Below are 15040 nucleotides of genomic sequence, written 5' to 3' on the forward strand. Positions count from 1 at the left end.
ACGTGCTGAATTATGTGTGGATGATCTAACAAGTTGCCAATTTCAAATCGTGAATGAGTGCAGAGCCCACTGAATTTGATCGGGACGGGGCTGGCCAGGATTGGAAATGATTTGGGACATTAATGTTGACTCTTTGTTTTTGATCATTGCGAGCTGATCTGTTCGCTGAGGTATTTTCACTCCCGATTCTCTCTCTTTCTCTCTCTCTATCACGGGTAGAATTGCAAGTTCTTATCAAGCGCTGCCCATGTTGTACTGTGCCTCTGTTTTATCGATACTTAATCGGTTCATTACCCCCCCCCCCCCGCCAAACGAGTTACCCCCAAATGAGCACTTGGCATATTAGATAGTGAGGTGCCTGCCACAAGATATCCTGCCAACGAGAGGTTTTACACAGCTAAGGCTTGCTCATGCTGTGTCTTGATAGAAAGGGAACTGAGGCACTTTTGTGAGTGTACCCCCTGTCGCGCCGCCCTCTGACTGTCTAACTCGTTCAGTACTTCCCATTTGTTACATCTTTTTTTTAAACAAAAAAAGAGTCTTCTGACTCCCCTCCCCCTACCCCCTCTCCAGCCTCGCCTCACATTTTAGATTAATAAATTGTACACCCCCGCCCCCTACCAGATTTCTGTCACCCCAACTCTTTCGAAAGCCTTTCTCAGACTGAACAGGGTGATTGCAGGTTCCACATTGCAGACTGGATGCGAAACTGTCAGTGAAGCAGACTCCAGCCCAAATGGTGTGAGACCTGCACATTCAGAGAATTCGGATTGCTGGCCAGTCATTCATCTAACTCTGAGCTGTTTAATAAAGCTGATCAGGTTCGTGAGAAAGAGAGAGAGAAGACATTCCCCCACACCCCCCACCGCCACCCACCCCCCCCCACACACACACACAGACACACACACACACACACTTATTCTCTTTAACAATTGAAAAATTTGACTATCAAACTGGTAAAATTTAAACAGTTTAAAAGTTTATTTATTAGTGTCACAAGTAGCCTTACATTAACACCGCAATGAAGTTACTGTGAAAATCTCCTAGTGGCCACACTCCGGCGCCTGTTCGGGTACACTGAGGGAGAATTTAGCACGGCCAAATGCACCTAACCAGGACTGTGGGAGAAAACTGGAGCACCCAGAGGAAACCCACACAGACATGGGGAGAACATGCAAACCCCACACAGGCAATGACCCAAGCCAGGAATTGAACCCGGGTCCCTGGTGCTGTGGGGCAGCAGTGCTAACCACTGTGCCGCCATGTATGATTTCAAGACATATTTGCTGAAAAAATGTAAACATTTATTGCAGTTCAGTGTAATGACTTCAAATCAATCGAAGAGTGATAAAAAACTTTAAGTGATGTTTCAGTGTATACCATATAAACATACAATTTCAATTCCTTCCTTTACATTCTGCCACTTTGCACTATTCACCAGGCTAATTCCTGGGGTGGCACGATTCTTGTGTGAGGGGAGATTGAGTCATCTGGAGCTGAGAAGAATGAGTGGGGACCTCATTGAAACATATAAAATACTGGTAGGGATGGACAGACTGGATTCAAGCATGATGTTTCCTCTGGTTTAGAGCTCTAGGACAAGGGGGGACAGTCTCAGAATACAGTGGAGGCCATTTATGACTGAGATGAAGAGAAACTTCTTCACTTGGAGGGTGGTGAACCTGTGGAATTCTTTACCTCAGAAAGCTCTGGAGGCCAGGTCACTGAATAAATTTAAGAAGGAAATCAGTTTCTAGACACTAAAGGAGTCAAGGAGTATGGGGAGAAAGCAGGGGGTTGGAGCAGAGACAGAGGATCAACCATAATCAAATTGAACTTTGGGACAGCCTTGATGGCCCAAATGGCCTATTAGTCAATTTAACAAGTTTATTTTTCAGACAATCATCTCATGGTCTAAATAGGATAACTGCAGATCATTTCTAAGAGGCATTAGCACATTGCCCAAAACAAGTGGTCTTTGATTTCGGTGGACATTTTTGTATCTGTTCATATTGCAAATTAAGAGTTCAAAGGTCTGTTTTTTAAAATCACAGCCAAAATTCTGTATCCAAAAGGATGGGCTCAATCAATTGCTTGAATTGATTTTCGGTGGCTATAACAATAGTCATTTAAACTCATTTCAGTTCAGAACTTACCATGGTGTTCTTAATTGAATGGATCATGAGTGGAATATGCTAAATATCTCCACTAGGTAAGCAACCATAGTTGACATGAATGACAAAGTGACTTTAGGATGAGTGAGTTCACTTGTTCTACTTCTGTTTTTCCATTGCTGTGGTGCCCATCATGTATTTAAATTTGTCTCTGTTAATTAAGGTTGAGGAATATAACTGGAAGGAAGAGTTTAGCCCCTTTATAAGGGCAGCTTGGTGGCGCAGTGGTTAAAGCTGCTGCCTCAGAGTGCCAGGGATCCAGGTTTGATTCTAACCTTGGGTCACTGCCTGTGTGGAGTCTGCACATTCTCTCCGTGTCTGGGTGGGTTTCCTCCGGATGCTCCAGTTTCCTCCCACAGTCTGATGCATTGGCCATGCTAAATTCTCCCTCGGTGTACCTGAACAGGCGCTTGAGTGTGGCGACTAGGGTATTTTCGCCTTCATTGCAGCATTAACATAAGCCTACTTGTAATACTAATAAATAAACTTTAAAACTGTATATACATCTCCCTTTGAATTAGGAAATTAGAATTTGGTTAATTCTACTTGTGCTGGTCAATGATGGCGCCTAGTTTGGCCATTGCTACTGGTTGTCCTATGCTAGCAGTGTTGCTTCTTCTTAGCGAATGTCACAATGTGATTGATAATTCTCTCCCTGAGCCTTCAAGGGCAGGTGAGAGTTATTCCCCTTTGACATTATGACAGTGAAGCTTTCAGGACCACTTTAATGTAAACCTGGTGTATCATGAATAAACCTCTTATTAAGCTCATCATTTATTAACCGTATGCAATACTAATCATATGTCACAGTTAACTTTCCAATATCTTCTGCAATATTTTAAAGAAACATCATTTAAGCCGCAAGTTCAGCAAGAAAACTGGTACAACAGTTGAGTGAAGAATTTGATACCTATATACAATGTAACACTGTTAGATAGTGAATAGAATTAGTGGATGAGGTTAGCAACCTTTATAGACTAAAATCAAGCAATGTTGCCTAATGCAATGTATAGTTAATGCAGAATAAGTAAAATATAGAAAAGGACAAAGTAGGATTTGTAAGGAGTCACTTTAAAAGTATATTATAGATACAAAACACTGGAGTATCACTTTATGGTTCTAGTTATAACTAGTTTGAGACATATTTCTGGAAAGTATCTAAGACCCTGCCTTCATGGGACCCACAGGAATGGTAGACTCATGGGACCACATAAAAATGATCCAATTGATTTGCTTATATCTTAAGTTGCTAATATCAACGGATCTTCATCTACCAATGGCAGATTCATCCATCAATTAAGCTGCTGCAACACTAAAATGAAAGTACTTGTTTCCAAACCTACAGGACTATAACATTAAATCGTCAGTAAATAAATAAATGCACAAATTGGAACGAGTTATCATTGCTTCCAGAATCCAATTAAGTGATCTTAGGGGCTCCATCTGTCCCCCTTACCTATAGGTTGGATATCCCTGTTGCCAAATGTGAAGCACATTGTAAATAACAAAATTAAACTGCTGAATGAGAATCATGCTCTTTCTGCTAAGAGAGACCTTTCCATGTTCATGGTACAGATCTTACCTTCCCGACTAGCTGTAATGTTAATGTTAGGTAAGTGCAAGTTATAATTTTGGTTTGATTTATTATTGTCACATGTATTAGTATACAGTGAAAAGTATTGTTTCTTGCGTACTACAGAGACAAAGCATACCATACATAGAGAAGGAAAAGAGAGGATGCAGAATGTAATGTTACAGTCATAGCTATGGTGTAGAAAAAGATCAACTTAATATGAAGTAGTCCATCAGTAAGTTTTGGTTATTTTCCTCATTAAGAAAATTCAATTCCTCACTAAGAAAGAATCAAGACAATTTTGCCATTTTTTAAGCTAGATTTCACACCATTTTGAAGTCATATTCCAATTCATGCCAAGTCCAAGTAATTCTAGTGCATCCTGGAATCAGTTTAGGACCTGATTATGCTTCAAAATTTGCGTCACATGTACTTTAAGCTACTTTGCATCAGGCAAAATTGGCAGTGGAATGACAACTTTAGTCAAGGGTGTACATGGTACAGGAGAGACAGTTCAGTACAGTTTCAGGTTAATAAAAGATAATTTTGTCCTGTTATAGTATTTGGATGTTTAGACAAATTGTAAAGTTATTAATACAGTATATAAAATTAGCAAAGCATAGGATTAGCACAGTAAAAGAGGTGTACTATTAGTATAGTATGAAAGCGTACAGTACAGTGGAGACAAGGTTTACAGCAGAAACCGTGGCAGTTTAGCATAGGATTAGTGTACAGTGCCCTCCTAAGGATTAATTTGAAAAGCCACATAAATAGCAGGATGCATTTTAGGGAAATTTATTTAAATGTTTGCAGAAAAATCAGTAGTTAGTTGTCTCCAAGTATTACCAGAATTGTATTTATACCAATAAGTCGGATTAAACATTTAATACGTTAATTCAGAACAGAATAAGGTACATATTAATAGGTGGGATATTAAGGCACCAATCAATACAGAAAATGAAATAAGTTAATTATTTATAAAGGATGTAGATCAAGCAACTTTTTGAGTAATCTATTGTTAGATTTTAGGCTTATATATAGTAGTGAGTGATGTAAGAATAGGTTAGTGATTTGATCAATAGAACTACAGGAGGTAACATTACATGTAAAATGACAGGAAAAGTGATTTTAAGCTTCATGCATTGTCAATTAACAGAGTACAGATGACAGAACTAGTTCTTATCTAGCTACTGTTTCCCAATAGGTCTAATTGTTGCACATCCCTCTGCAACAAAACAGAAACCGGAATCCCTCGCCACTTTCTCCACCCAACCTAATTCCAACCCTGCCACTAATTTAGCACACCTCCATCTTCTCGAAGTCTGACAAGCAAAAGTTTATCAGGCACTTTTAAGAAGCTAAGTAAACTGTATCCTGTGCATTATCCTGATCCTATAGTTAGGCTAGTTCCTCCAGGATTTCATCTGATAATTGCCATGTCAAGGGCACTGGGGTATTTTAACTGCATTTAAAAGTGCTGTATAAATGCAAGTTGAAGGATCCTGGCAGATAATACAAAATGTTCCATTTAGCTCTACATTTTCTGTATCCTATAGTGGTTAAGGCAGGGACATTGACAACATTTAAAAGGCTTTTTGACAGATACACGGGTAGGAAAGGTTTAGAGGGATATGGGCCAAATGCAGGCAAATGGGGTTTGCTTAGATGGGCTTTTTAGTCGGCATGGACCAGTTTGGGCCAAAGGGGTCTGCCTCCATGCTATACATTCTATGATTCTGTGATTCTATAAATGAACATGCATTTAAATACATGACATGCTTTTGAGCATTTTCTTGCTTACCGGTGTTTCAATAAGCAGTTTTAATTTTCTGACTACATATCATCCATTTTTCACGAAATATCAAAGAGACCTGTGTGTCAAAATTTTACCGCCCCGCCCACCACGGGAATTGGACTGGGCGAGGGGCGGACAGTGGGAACGTCTGTTGATTGTGCACAATTTTCCAGCCTCGGGTCGAGTGAGGCTGTAAAATCCCACCCATAATTTAGTCTTCAAGTTGCCTTTAAAAGAAACTGTGCTGGCTTTCTTTAATGAATTCACATTTATCCAAGTGAGAGTTAATTTTGCCTTGGAATATCATTTCCAAATAACATTTTCCTCCATCAAGGTTAAACTGACTGGCTAGTAATTCTTGGGTTTCTTTTTGGACAAAGACGTAACATTTGTAATACTCCAGTCCTCTGCACTAATCCCTATATCCAAGGAGGATTGGAAGAATGTGATGAATGAATCCACAATTTCCATTCTTGCTTCCTTCAGTATCCTAGGATTCATCCCATCTAGACCTGATGACTTATCGATTTTTAAGTACAGCCAGTTTTTCTATGATCTTTTTAACATTTTTAGCCCATTCAGTGCCTCAACTGTTTCCACTTTCAGCATGACATTGGCACCAGCCTTTTATCTGGTGTAGACAGGAAAAAAAAAACTCATTTAGTACCTCAGAGGACAGATAAGACAATCAAAAAAGTCACTGACATCAAAATAATCAACGTAAGCAAATTTAACTGAATTTTATAACACATACTATTTTACACTATATATATAGGCATTCATTTTAAATATATTTAATAAAGTCACATTTCTTTTCATCAGAAGTGACAGAGGTTGGATGCCATTAGGGAGAAAAAAATAATGATATTATGTCAAAAGTATTGGTAAAATTGTGCAGGTGATCTAACTGTAAATGTTAGCATGGTCTCTGCAGAATTGTATTTAGAATATGAGAAGTTGGAGTCAATTAACCTGTGCATCAGAAATAAAATGAAACTAACTGCAGTATAATGTATTTCACATGTATCAATAAATGGTATATCTTCTGACGTATTTGGGGATTTAATGCAATGAGGTGCTTGAGGGGGGTTGGGTTGGCAGGTAGCTGGGAGACAGGGGCATCGGAGGAACAAAATGGAATGTTAATTTTCAAGCCCTGTGCTCACCATCCTTCTCTTCACAACACCTACAGAATTCTCCATGAGCTGGTGAAAGTGACAGACGTTGTGTTGCCCCATGCCTGTGAGCCTCATGACCTTCCTGCGACTGCCTCTAGCCATGACCCTTAATCCCCTGGGAGATTGTGGTCTCTTCAATGATGAGGGTCAGGAGGGTGAGTGATAGGATGAATGAGAGAGGGCACATCTTGGTCTTACAGGCGAGGAAGGAAGCCCACTGAAAGCTTTTGGGTAAGCATCACTCCACTTTATCACAGACAGTTTGGACTGCATGGAAGTGGATGAGCTGCATGACCTGGACATGAATCATATGGAGTTGAGACACAACCAACAGAAATGTAATTGTATGGTGGAATGAATTTGAGAGGCAGAATAGCCCCATCCCACCCAGGCCCTTTCCCTGTAACCCCACATATTTTACCCTGCTAATCCCACTGACATTAAGGGGCAATTTGCCATGGCCAATCAACCTAACACGCACATCTTTGGACTTTTCCTTTGTTTAGTCATTTTAAAGCAGCACAGTGGTACAATAATTCGCACTGCTGCCTCACAGCGCCAGGGAGCCAGGTTTGATTCCAGGCTTGGGTCACTGTCTGTGTGGAATTTGCACATAATCCCCATGTCTGTGTGGGTTTCCTCCAGGTGCTCCAGTTTCTTCCCACAGTCAAAGATTAGGTTGTTTGGCCATGCTAGGTTGCTCCTTAGTGTTAGGGGGATGTCAGGGGGATTAGCAGGGTAAATATGTGGAGTGACAGGAATAGGGCTTGGGTGGGATTGTGGTCGATTCAGGCTCGATGGACTGAATGGCTTCCTTTTGCATTTTAGTTATCCTATGATTCTTTTTAATGCCCTTGTTCTTTCTCTTTTCTGTCTTCAGGAGCTGAGTGGTTAGCATTGCTGCCTCACAGCGCCAGGGACCCAGGTTCAATTCCCACTTGGGTTACTGTCTGTGTGGAGTCTGCACGTTCTCCCCGTGTCTGCATGGGTTTCCTCCGGGTGTGTCGGTTTCCTCCCGTGACTGCATGGGTTTCCTCCGGGTGTGCCGGTTTCCTCCCACTGCCCGAAAGATATGCTGGTTAGGCGCATTGGCCATGCTAAATTCTCTGTTATTGTACCCGAACCAGCGCCGGAGTGTGGGAACTAGGGGAATTTCACAGTAACTTCATCGCAGTGTTAATGTAAGCCTACTTGTGACATTAATAAGTAACATTTAACTTTAACTTTCATTCTGCTCTCTTTCTTTTTGCTTCTCTTCTATCTTTTCTGGGCTCCATTTTGTAATGAATGCTTCCACTACAGAATGTGGTCCAGGGGACCAATTGAGTGATTAAGTTTCAGTAGGATTCCACCACTGAGCAGTATGGTGGCACAGTGGTTGGGTGGCATGGCTCCAGGGACCCAGGTTCAATTCCCAGCCTCGGATCACTGTCAGTGCTGAGTTTGTACATTCTCCCCATTTCTGGGTGGGTTTCCTCCAGGTGCTCCGGTTTTATCCTACAGTCCAAAGATGTGCGGGTTAGATGGATTGGCCATGCTAAATTAAACCTTAGAGTCAGGGGGACTAGCTAGGGTAAATGGATGGGGTTATAGGGATGGGGCCTGGGTGAGACGGTGGTCAGTGCAGACTCAATGGGCCGAATGGCCTCCTTCTGCACGGTAGGATTCTATGACTCTATGACACTAAGCTCCTTCTGTTTTTGGAAAGATTTACTAATGGAGCGGGATAGGAAATCTGGTGACTCCCCTGCAAAGCCCAATTAATGCAGTTAAATAAAAGCTGGAAGAAGATTGGGAATTAATCCAAATTTTGGATCCCAGAGGATCAGGCATTCACATTTCTCCTAGCCATACAAAAATAATTTTGAAAACTTTTCCTCAACCTCTTTGAAGTGGCCTGCATCAATCCCTTTTAAAGAACACTAGTTAGGCTGTTCCACGTACTTCCACGTATCAAATAGTGTGCACACGCCACCCAACGATCACTTAAAATTGCATCTGGACTTTACTTATGTTATTGGCAGAAAACTAAAGTGAGGTGGAATCTCCCAGTCTGAACTGGTTACAACTGGTTACTAGTTTTGCCTGAGAAGCTTTTGAGGTTCTTAGTAGAACACGGTCTGCTATAAAAACGGTCTCGCAAGATAAAAAATCTTTCTGAAAAAAGGTAAATTAAGCATCGGGCATGGCGGTTGTTTTCATTTTTGGTAAATTGTTATAATGTTGTACTGCTAGTTGGCAACTCAGCAGTTGGAGAAGATGAATGCACACTGTGGATAGAACTTCATCTCTGAAACTGACAGGCTGGGAAGGCATTAATCAGTTACACTGAAAAGCTTACTTTCTAATCAGCCACCAATCCCTGCTCCAGTCACTATACAAGTTCCTTTTCAGAAGGGCAGGTTAGCCCCCAGTGGCAATAGCCACTCATGATATTGGGCCCTTACTGATGTGTCCAGCCAATTAACAGGATGGTAAGTGATGGCTGGACACTGAAACAATATGACTAAAGATTAGTTTTGCAGGAAATTTAACTTAAAATTATCAACCCCCCCCCTCCGCATTTATACTTAACTATGTCCCTTAAGTGGGTATTTATTCTCCAGGAATCAGTCCAGAACTATTCTCAGTTTCCAATGGCTTGTTTCATGTTTCCAGTTCTAAGAAGACAATACATAATTCCAGAGCTAACTTTCACAATAAGGGTTACTCTGACAATTCCTCCCTCTAGCTAAAGCTATGTGAATCATTCAGCCTTGTTTCAATCCTCATGAAATTTGTCTCTTCAATCCAAGTATGTGTTCCTACCTGCAGTCTGCCTGGTGATCAATGGAGACTGGTTGACTCTATCTCTATGCTGTCTCTCTGATTCCTGCAGACTGACCTTTCATCTGTGAGGTTCTGTGAGATTCAATGATATCTTAAGAAATCCTACAATGACTTCCTATGGACTCTTCCCCTCTCTAAGCCCATCCATAGCAACATGAATCACCTGGGCCTGGTATCCAGGTAGGATTATTTATTAGCTGACCTCTAAGTCCCCAATTCCTTTCCATCTTGTAACTAAATAGATAGTTTAAAGTATAATCATTTATAAAACATGACAGTCCTAACACTTTCCTGTGCAATTTGGAGACTAATAGTCTACCCAAACTCAGCAAAGGTACTCTCACCATTATCTACGGGTGTGAACATCTTGCACCTTCTTCCCAGTATATGAATCTGGGCCTCACTGTCTCCATAGCAACCAGGGGTGTAGTGCTACCAGAGCGCACTGGAGCACCACTCCGGTGCCCCTGATTTAAAGGCTTTAATATTCACCACTTGATTTTTAACTCCACTTTGCTGATTGGCCATCCATTATATGCCCCATTTGATTTTTCTTTCCACTGGTCTCATATAGCCCAGGTAAAGGAAAGACCCTCACCTCCCATCACAGTAGGAGCACATCTGACTTCAGTAGAAAACTATGTGTGTGAATCACATCCTAAACACCTTTACACAAAATGTGTCTGAATACAGTAAATGGAACCACCTCGTGATAAATTGTTCAACGTTTAGCGAAGGAGCTTCGTGGAGTGATGTATTCAAGAGGCAGCTGGACATAGCATTTGAGGCAAATGGGATCAAAGGTTATGGGGAGAAAGCAGGATTAGGCTATTAAATTGGAAGATCAGCCATGATTGTAATGAATGGCGGTGCAGCAGGCTCGAAGGGTCAAATGGCCTGTCCTGCTTCTATCTTCTATGTTGCTATGCTTCTAAGTGTGGGATTCCCTCATTTCTGAGTTTGTACAAAATCAGGAACAGGCAGAGCTCTGAAAGGTTTACAGGGAAATCATCTAAATATATCTCCTTGTCTCATGTTTACTCCATGGCAAACCCATGGACTCATAAAGAGTCAGAGATGGATGATCGAAATAATCACAGCCAGAAAGACCAGCAGTAACCCTCAGTGCAGGAAAGGCAACTCAATGTCTTTTGGCCATGAAACAACAGATTCCTAGAGTTTGGGTTGAGATAAGAGGGTAAGAATTGACTGGGAATCCAGAGCTTGCTGTGTGGCTGTGAATCCAGAGCCTGGGAATGTTAAGAGTTGAAGAGGGAAGATTGAGCTCAGGCTCCTTGGCCTTATGTCGCTGCTGAATGTGTTTGAGTAAGTGTGCGGCATCAACAGCAGTAACTCTCTTGTACAGTTCCTTGATTGCCAAGAAATACAGACCTTAGAACTTCCTGTACACAGTTTTCTCATAAGCAGGCATTTCAGGGTATTTGAAGTTCAGGGTTCCTGGGATCTAAAGCAGCATCATTATCCCCATATACCCTGCTATGTTTGCCTGCTAAACAGTAATTCCATAGCTGTGATGGCCTGAGGATGTGAAACATGATATATTGTTTGCGTTCCCTGCTGGCAGCTTTACATGGAATCTACAGCACAGAAACAGGCCATTTGGCCCACCTCATCTATATTGATGTTTATGTTCCACCCAAGCTTCCCCTCACCCTTCAGCTTCTTTCTTCCTGATGTCTTTATCAAGTTTCTTGAATGTACCTATATTAGAATCAAAGAATGGATACAGCAGAGAAGGAGTCCATTCAGCACATTGCTTTGTGTCAGTTCCCTGTCACAGCAACTCAGCCGGTCCCACTCCTCCACATTTTCCCTATAGTCCTGTAAAATATTTCCTCCTTAGACAATTATCCGGTTCCCTTTTGAAAACTGCCATTGAACAACTGGTCAGGCTGAACCAATGTTTTACGAAGGTTGTTAACACACACTTATTTTTGGATCTGTGTCTCTATGTATAAAACACAATATTCAGTGTAATTTATTAACCTGTCCTGCTACCTTCAATGATATATGCACATATATACCCAGGTCCCTCTGCTGCTGCATTTCCTTTAGAAATGAATAGTTTATGTCATCTGTTGTTCTTCGGACCAAAATGTATAATTTTACACTTCCCCACATTAAATTTCATCTGCCTTGTGTCTGTCAACAAACCCAGAGCTGAAGCCATATGTTACCTGAAGACGTGAATTATCCATACAGGTTGGCTGCTTTCTCTGGGGAATGTGGATCATCATTCCACTATTGCTAAGGAAACACGTGCTAAACCAACTTTCTGAAGGTGATTGTGGAATAGTAAGGATGAAGGAGATCGCCAGAAGCTTTTTTTGGTGGCCAGGTCTTGACAGCAAAATTGAGAAGAAGTATTCAGTTTGTGCAGAAGTTCAAAACCTGCCGCCACAAGCCCCGTTACGCCCATGGGAATGGCCAGAAACACCATGGCAAGATCATGCCGACCATTCCAAGGGCATGTTTCTCACTGTGATCAGCATTTCCTCGAAATAGCTTGAAGTTGCCATTACTGTGTCCTTGGAGAGAGCAGTAGAAAGACTGAGTGAGATTTTTGTAATTGTGAGTAAAAATGGGCCACAGTTCATTTCACGATAATTCACAAATTATCAAAAGGAGAACCGAGTCCAACACATCTGATCTGCTCCATATCATCCTGCCACTAATGGGCTGGCTGAAAGGTTTATTCAGACAATGAAACATTTGTTGAGAGTTATCCATGAGTAAGGATCATTGTCTGAACAAGTAAGCCAATTCTTGATGACGTACAGGAATACAACACATTCGTCGACTCAGAGTTCTCCGGCACTTCTCACGATAAATGTTGGTTGCGGACAGTGTTTGATTTGTTGCCGAAGCCACCTAAGAGAAATTGTTGAGAGGAAACAACAAAGTCAGGTTCTGCGACGTAAGAACAGGGTGAAATGCCACATGTTTCAGGAAGGCTAGGAAGCGATGGCGAGGAACCATACCACAGTGGGAAGTGGATATCTGTCATCGCATTAGCACAGATAGGACTGGTCTCCTGTAACTCTCAAACTCAGGAAAAGGTTGTGTGGAGAAGACACGCAGACCAACAAGAACTAGTTTGCCAGAGACAAAGTCAACCGAGAGTCCACAAAAATCTGTGCCAAGTGAAAATTTAAACATGCCTGAGAACCTGACAATACCAGAAACAAGTGTGGAAGAAGGTGCCTCAGCTGAGAATACTTTAACACCAAGTAAACCTTTAAATCCTATGTCAACTCCAATTGAGATAACTGTGGACAACATCCAAACTCAACCAGAAACACCAGAGGTTGCAGTCATCATGAAAAAGCAAAGGCCTGAAAATCAACGACAACCACACAGGAATCAATGCCCTCCAAAACATCAAACCTGTTGACTATTGTGTTCATGAATTGTTTATATTGAGAATTTTGTTAACTTTGTAAGTGTTTCATTGCAGGAACCTCTAATGTAGAGGGGAAATAAAGTGTTGCATTCATGTTTGATCTTAGTTGTAACAAGGTCAATTTAAAAGTCCAATCACATGATATAGAACATAGAACATAGAACATTACAGCGCAGAACAGGCCCTTTGGCCCACGATGTTGCGCCGACCAGTTAAAAAGCAATGACCCTCTAACCTAAACCAATCCCTTTCCATCCATAAACCTATCCACGGATCTCTTAAACGCCCCCAAGCTAGGCGCATTTACAACTGCAGCAGGCAGGGCATTCCAATCCCTCACCACCCTCTGGGTAAAGAACCTACCCCTGACATCCGTCCTATAACTACCACCCCTTAATTTAAAGCTATGGCCCCTTGTGCTAGCTTTCTCCATCCGAGGAAAAAGGCTATCACTGTCCACCCTATCTAAACCTCTAATCATCTTATATGTTTCAATAAGGTCCCCTCTTAGCCGCCTTCTTTCTAATGAAAACAACCTCAAATCCCTCAGTCTCTCCTCATAGGACCTCCCCTCCATACCAGGCAACATCCTGGTAAACCTCCTCTGCACCCTCTCCAAAGCCTCCACATCCTTCCTATAATGTGGGGACCAGAACTGCACACAATACTCCAAGTGTGGCCGTACCAGAGTTTTGTACAGTTGCAACATGTCGCTGCGGCTCCTAAATTCAATCCCCCTACCAATAAACGCCAAGACACCGTATGCCTTCCTAACAACCCTATCTACTTGATTCCCAACTTTCAGGGATCTGTGTTCACATACACCTAGATCCCTCTGTTCATCCACACTATTCAGAGTCCTACCGTTAGCCCTATACTCTACACATTTGTTATTCCTGCCAAAGTGGATTACGATGTGGGTATGCCGGTGTTGGACTGGCGTAAACACAGTAAAAAGTCTGACAACACCAGGTTTTAGTCCAACCTATTTATTTGATAATATTCTCACAAGCTTTCGAGGGGTTACCCTCTTCGTCAGGTGAATGGAGAGTTCTGGCCTCAGACAGAGCATATAAAGCACAGACAGTTTAGAGATTACTGATTAAAATGCGAATCCTTACACCTAACCTGCTGTTCAAGACCTGAAGTGGCTGACAATGTGAGTGGTACGAGCACTGATCACAGTTTAAAGAGATGTGTATTGTCTCCAGACAGTACAGTAAGTGAGGTTTTGCAAACCCAGGCAAGTCACGGGGGTTACAGACAGTGCGACATGAACCCAAGATCCCTGTTGAGACCGTCCTCATGTGTGCGGAACTTGGCTATCAGTCTCTGCTCAGCGACTCTGCGCTGTCGTGTGTTGTGAAGGCCGCCTTGGAGAATGCTTACCCGAAGGTCAGAGGCTGAATGCCCGTGACCACTGAAGTGTTCGCCAACAGGAAGGGAACAGTCTTGCCTGGTGACTGTCGAGCGATGTTCATTCATCCGTTGTCGTAGCGTCTGCATGGTTTCCCCAATGTACCATGCTTCGGGACATCCTTTCTTGCAACGTATCAGGTAGACAATGTTGGCCGAGTTGCAAGAGTATTTACCATGTACCTGGTGGATGGTATTCTCACGTGTGATGATGGTATCCATGTCGATGATCCGGCATGTCTTGCAGAGGTTGCTGTGACAGGGTTGTGTGGTATTGTGGTCACTGTTCTCCTGAAGGCTGGGTAGTTTGCTGCGAACAATGGTCTGTTTGAGGTTGTGTGGTTGTCTGAAAGCAAGAAGTGGGGGTGTGGGGATGGCCCTGGCGAGATGTTCGTCTTCATCAATGATATGTTGAAGACTCCGGAGAAGATGTCGTAGCTTCTCCGCTCCGGGGAAGTACTGGACGACGAAGGGAACTCTGTCCACTGTGTCCCGTGTTTGTCTTCTGAGGAGATCGGTGCGGTTTTTCGCTGTGGCGCATCGAAACTGCTGATCTATGAGTCGAGCACCATATCCTGTTCTTACGAGGGCATCTTTCAGGGTCTGGAGGTGTCTGTCACGATTTTACAACTCATCCGCTTTATCCTGGAC

The sequence above is a fragment of the Carcharhinus amblyrhynchos genome, chromosome 3, assembly GCF_965287045.1.
Source record: "Carcharhinus amblyrhynchos chromosome 3, sCarAmb.v2.hapA, whole genome shotgun sequence".
Taxonomy (NCBI): Eukaryota; Metazoa; Chordata; class Chondrichthyes; order Carcharhiniformes; family Carcharhinidae; genus Carcharhinus; species Carcharhinus amblyrhynchos.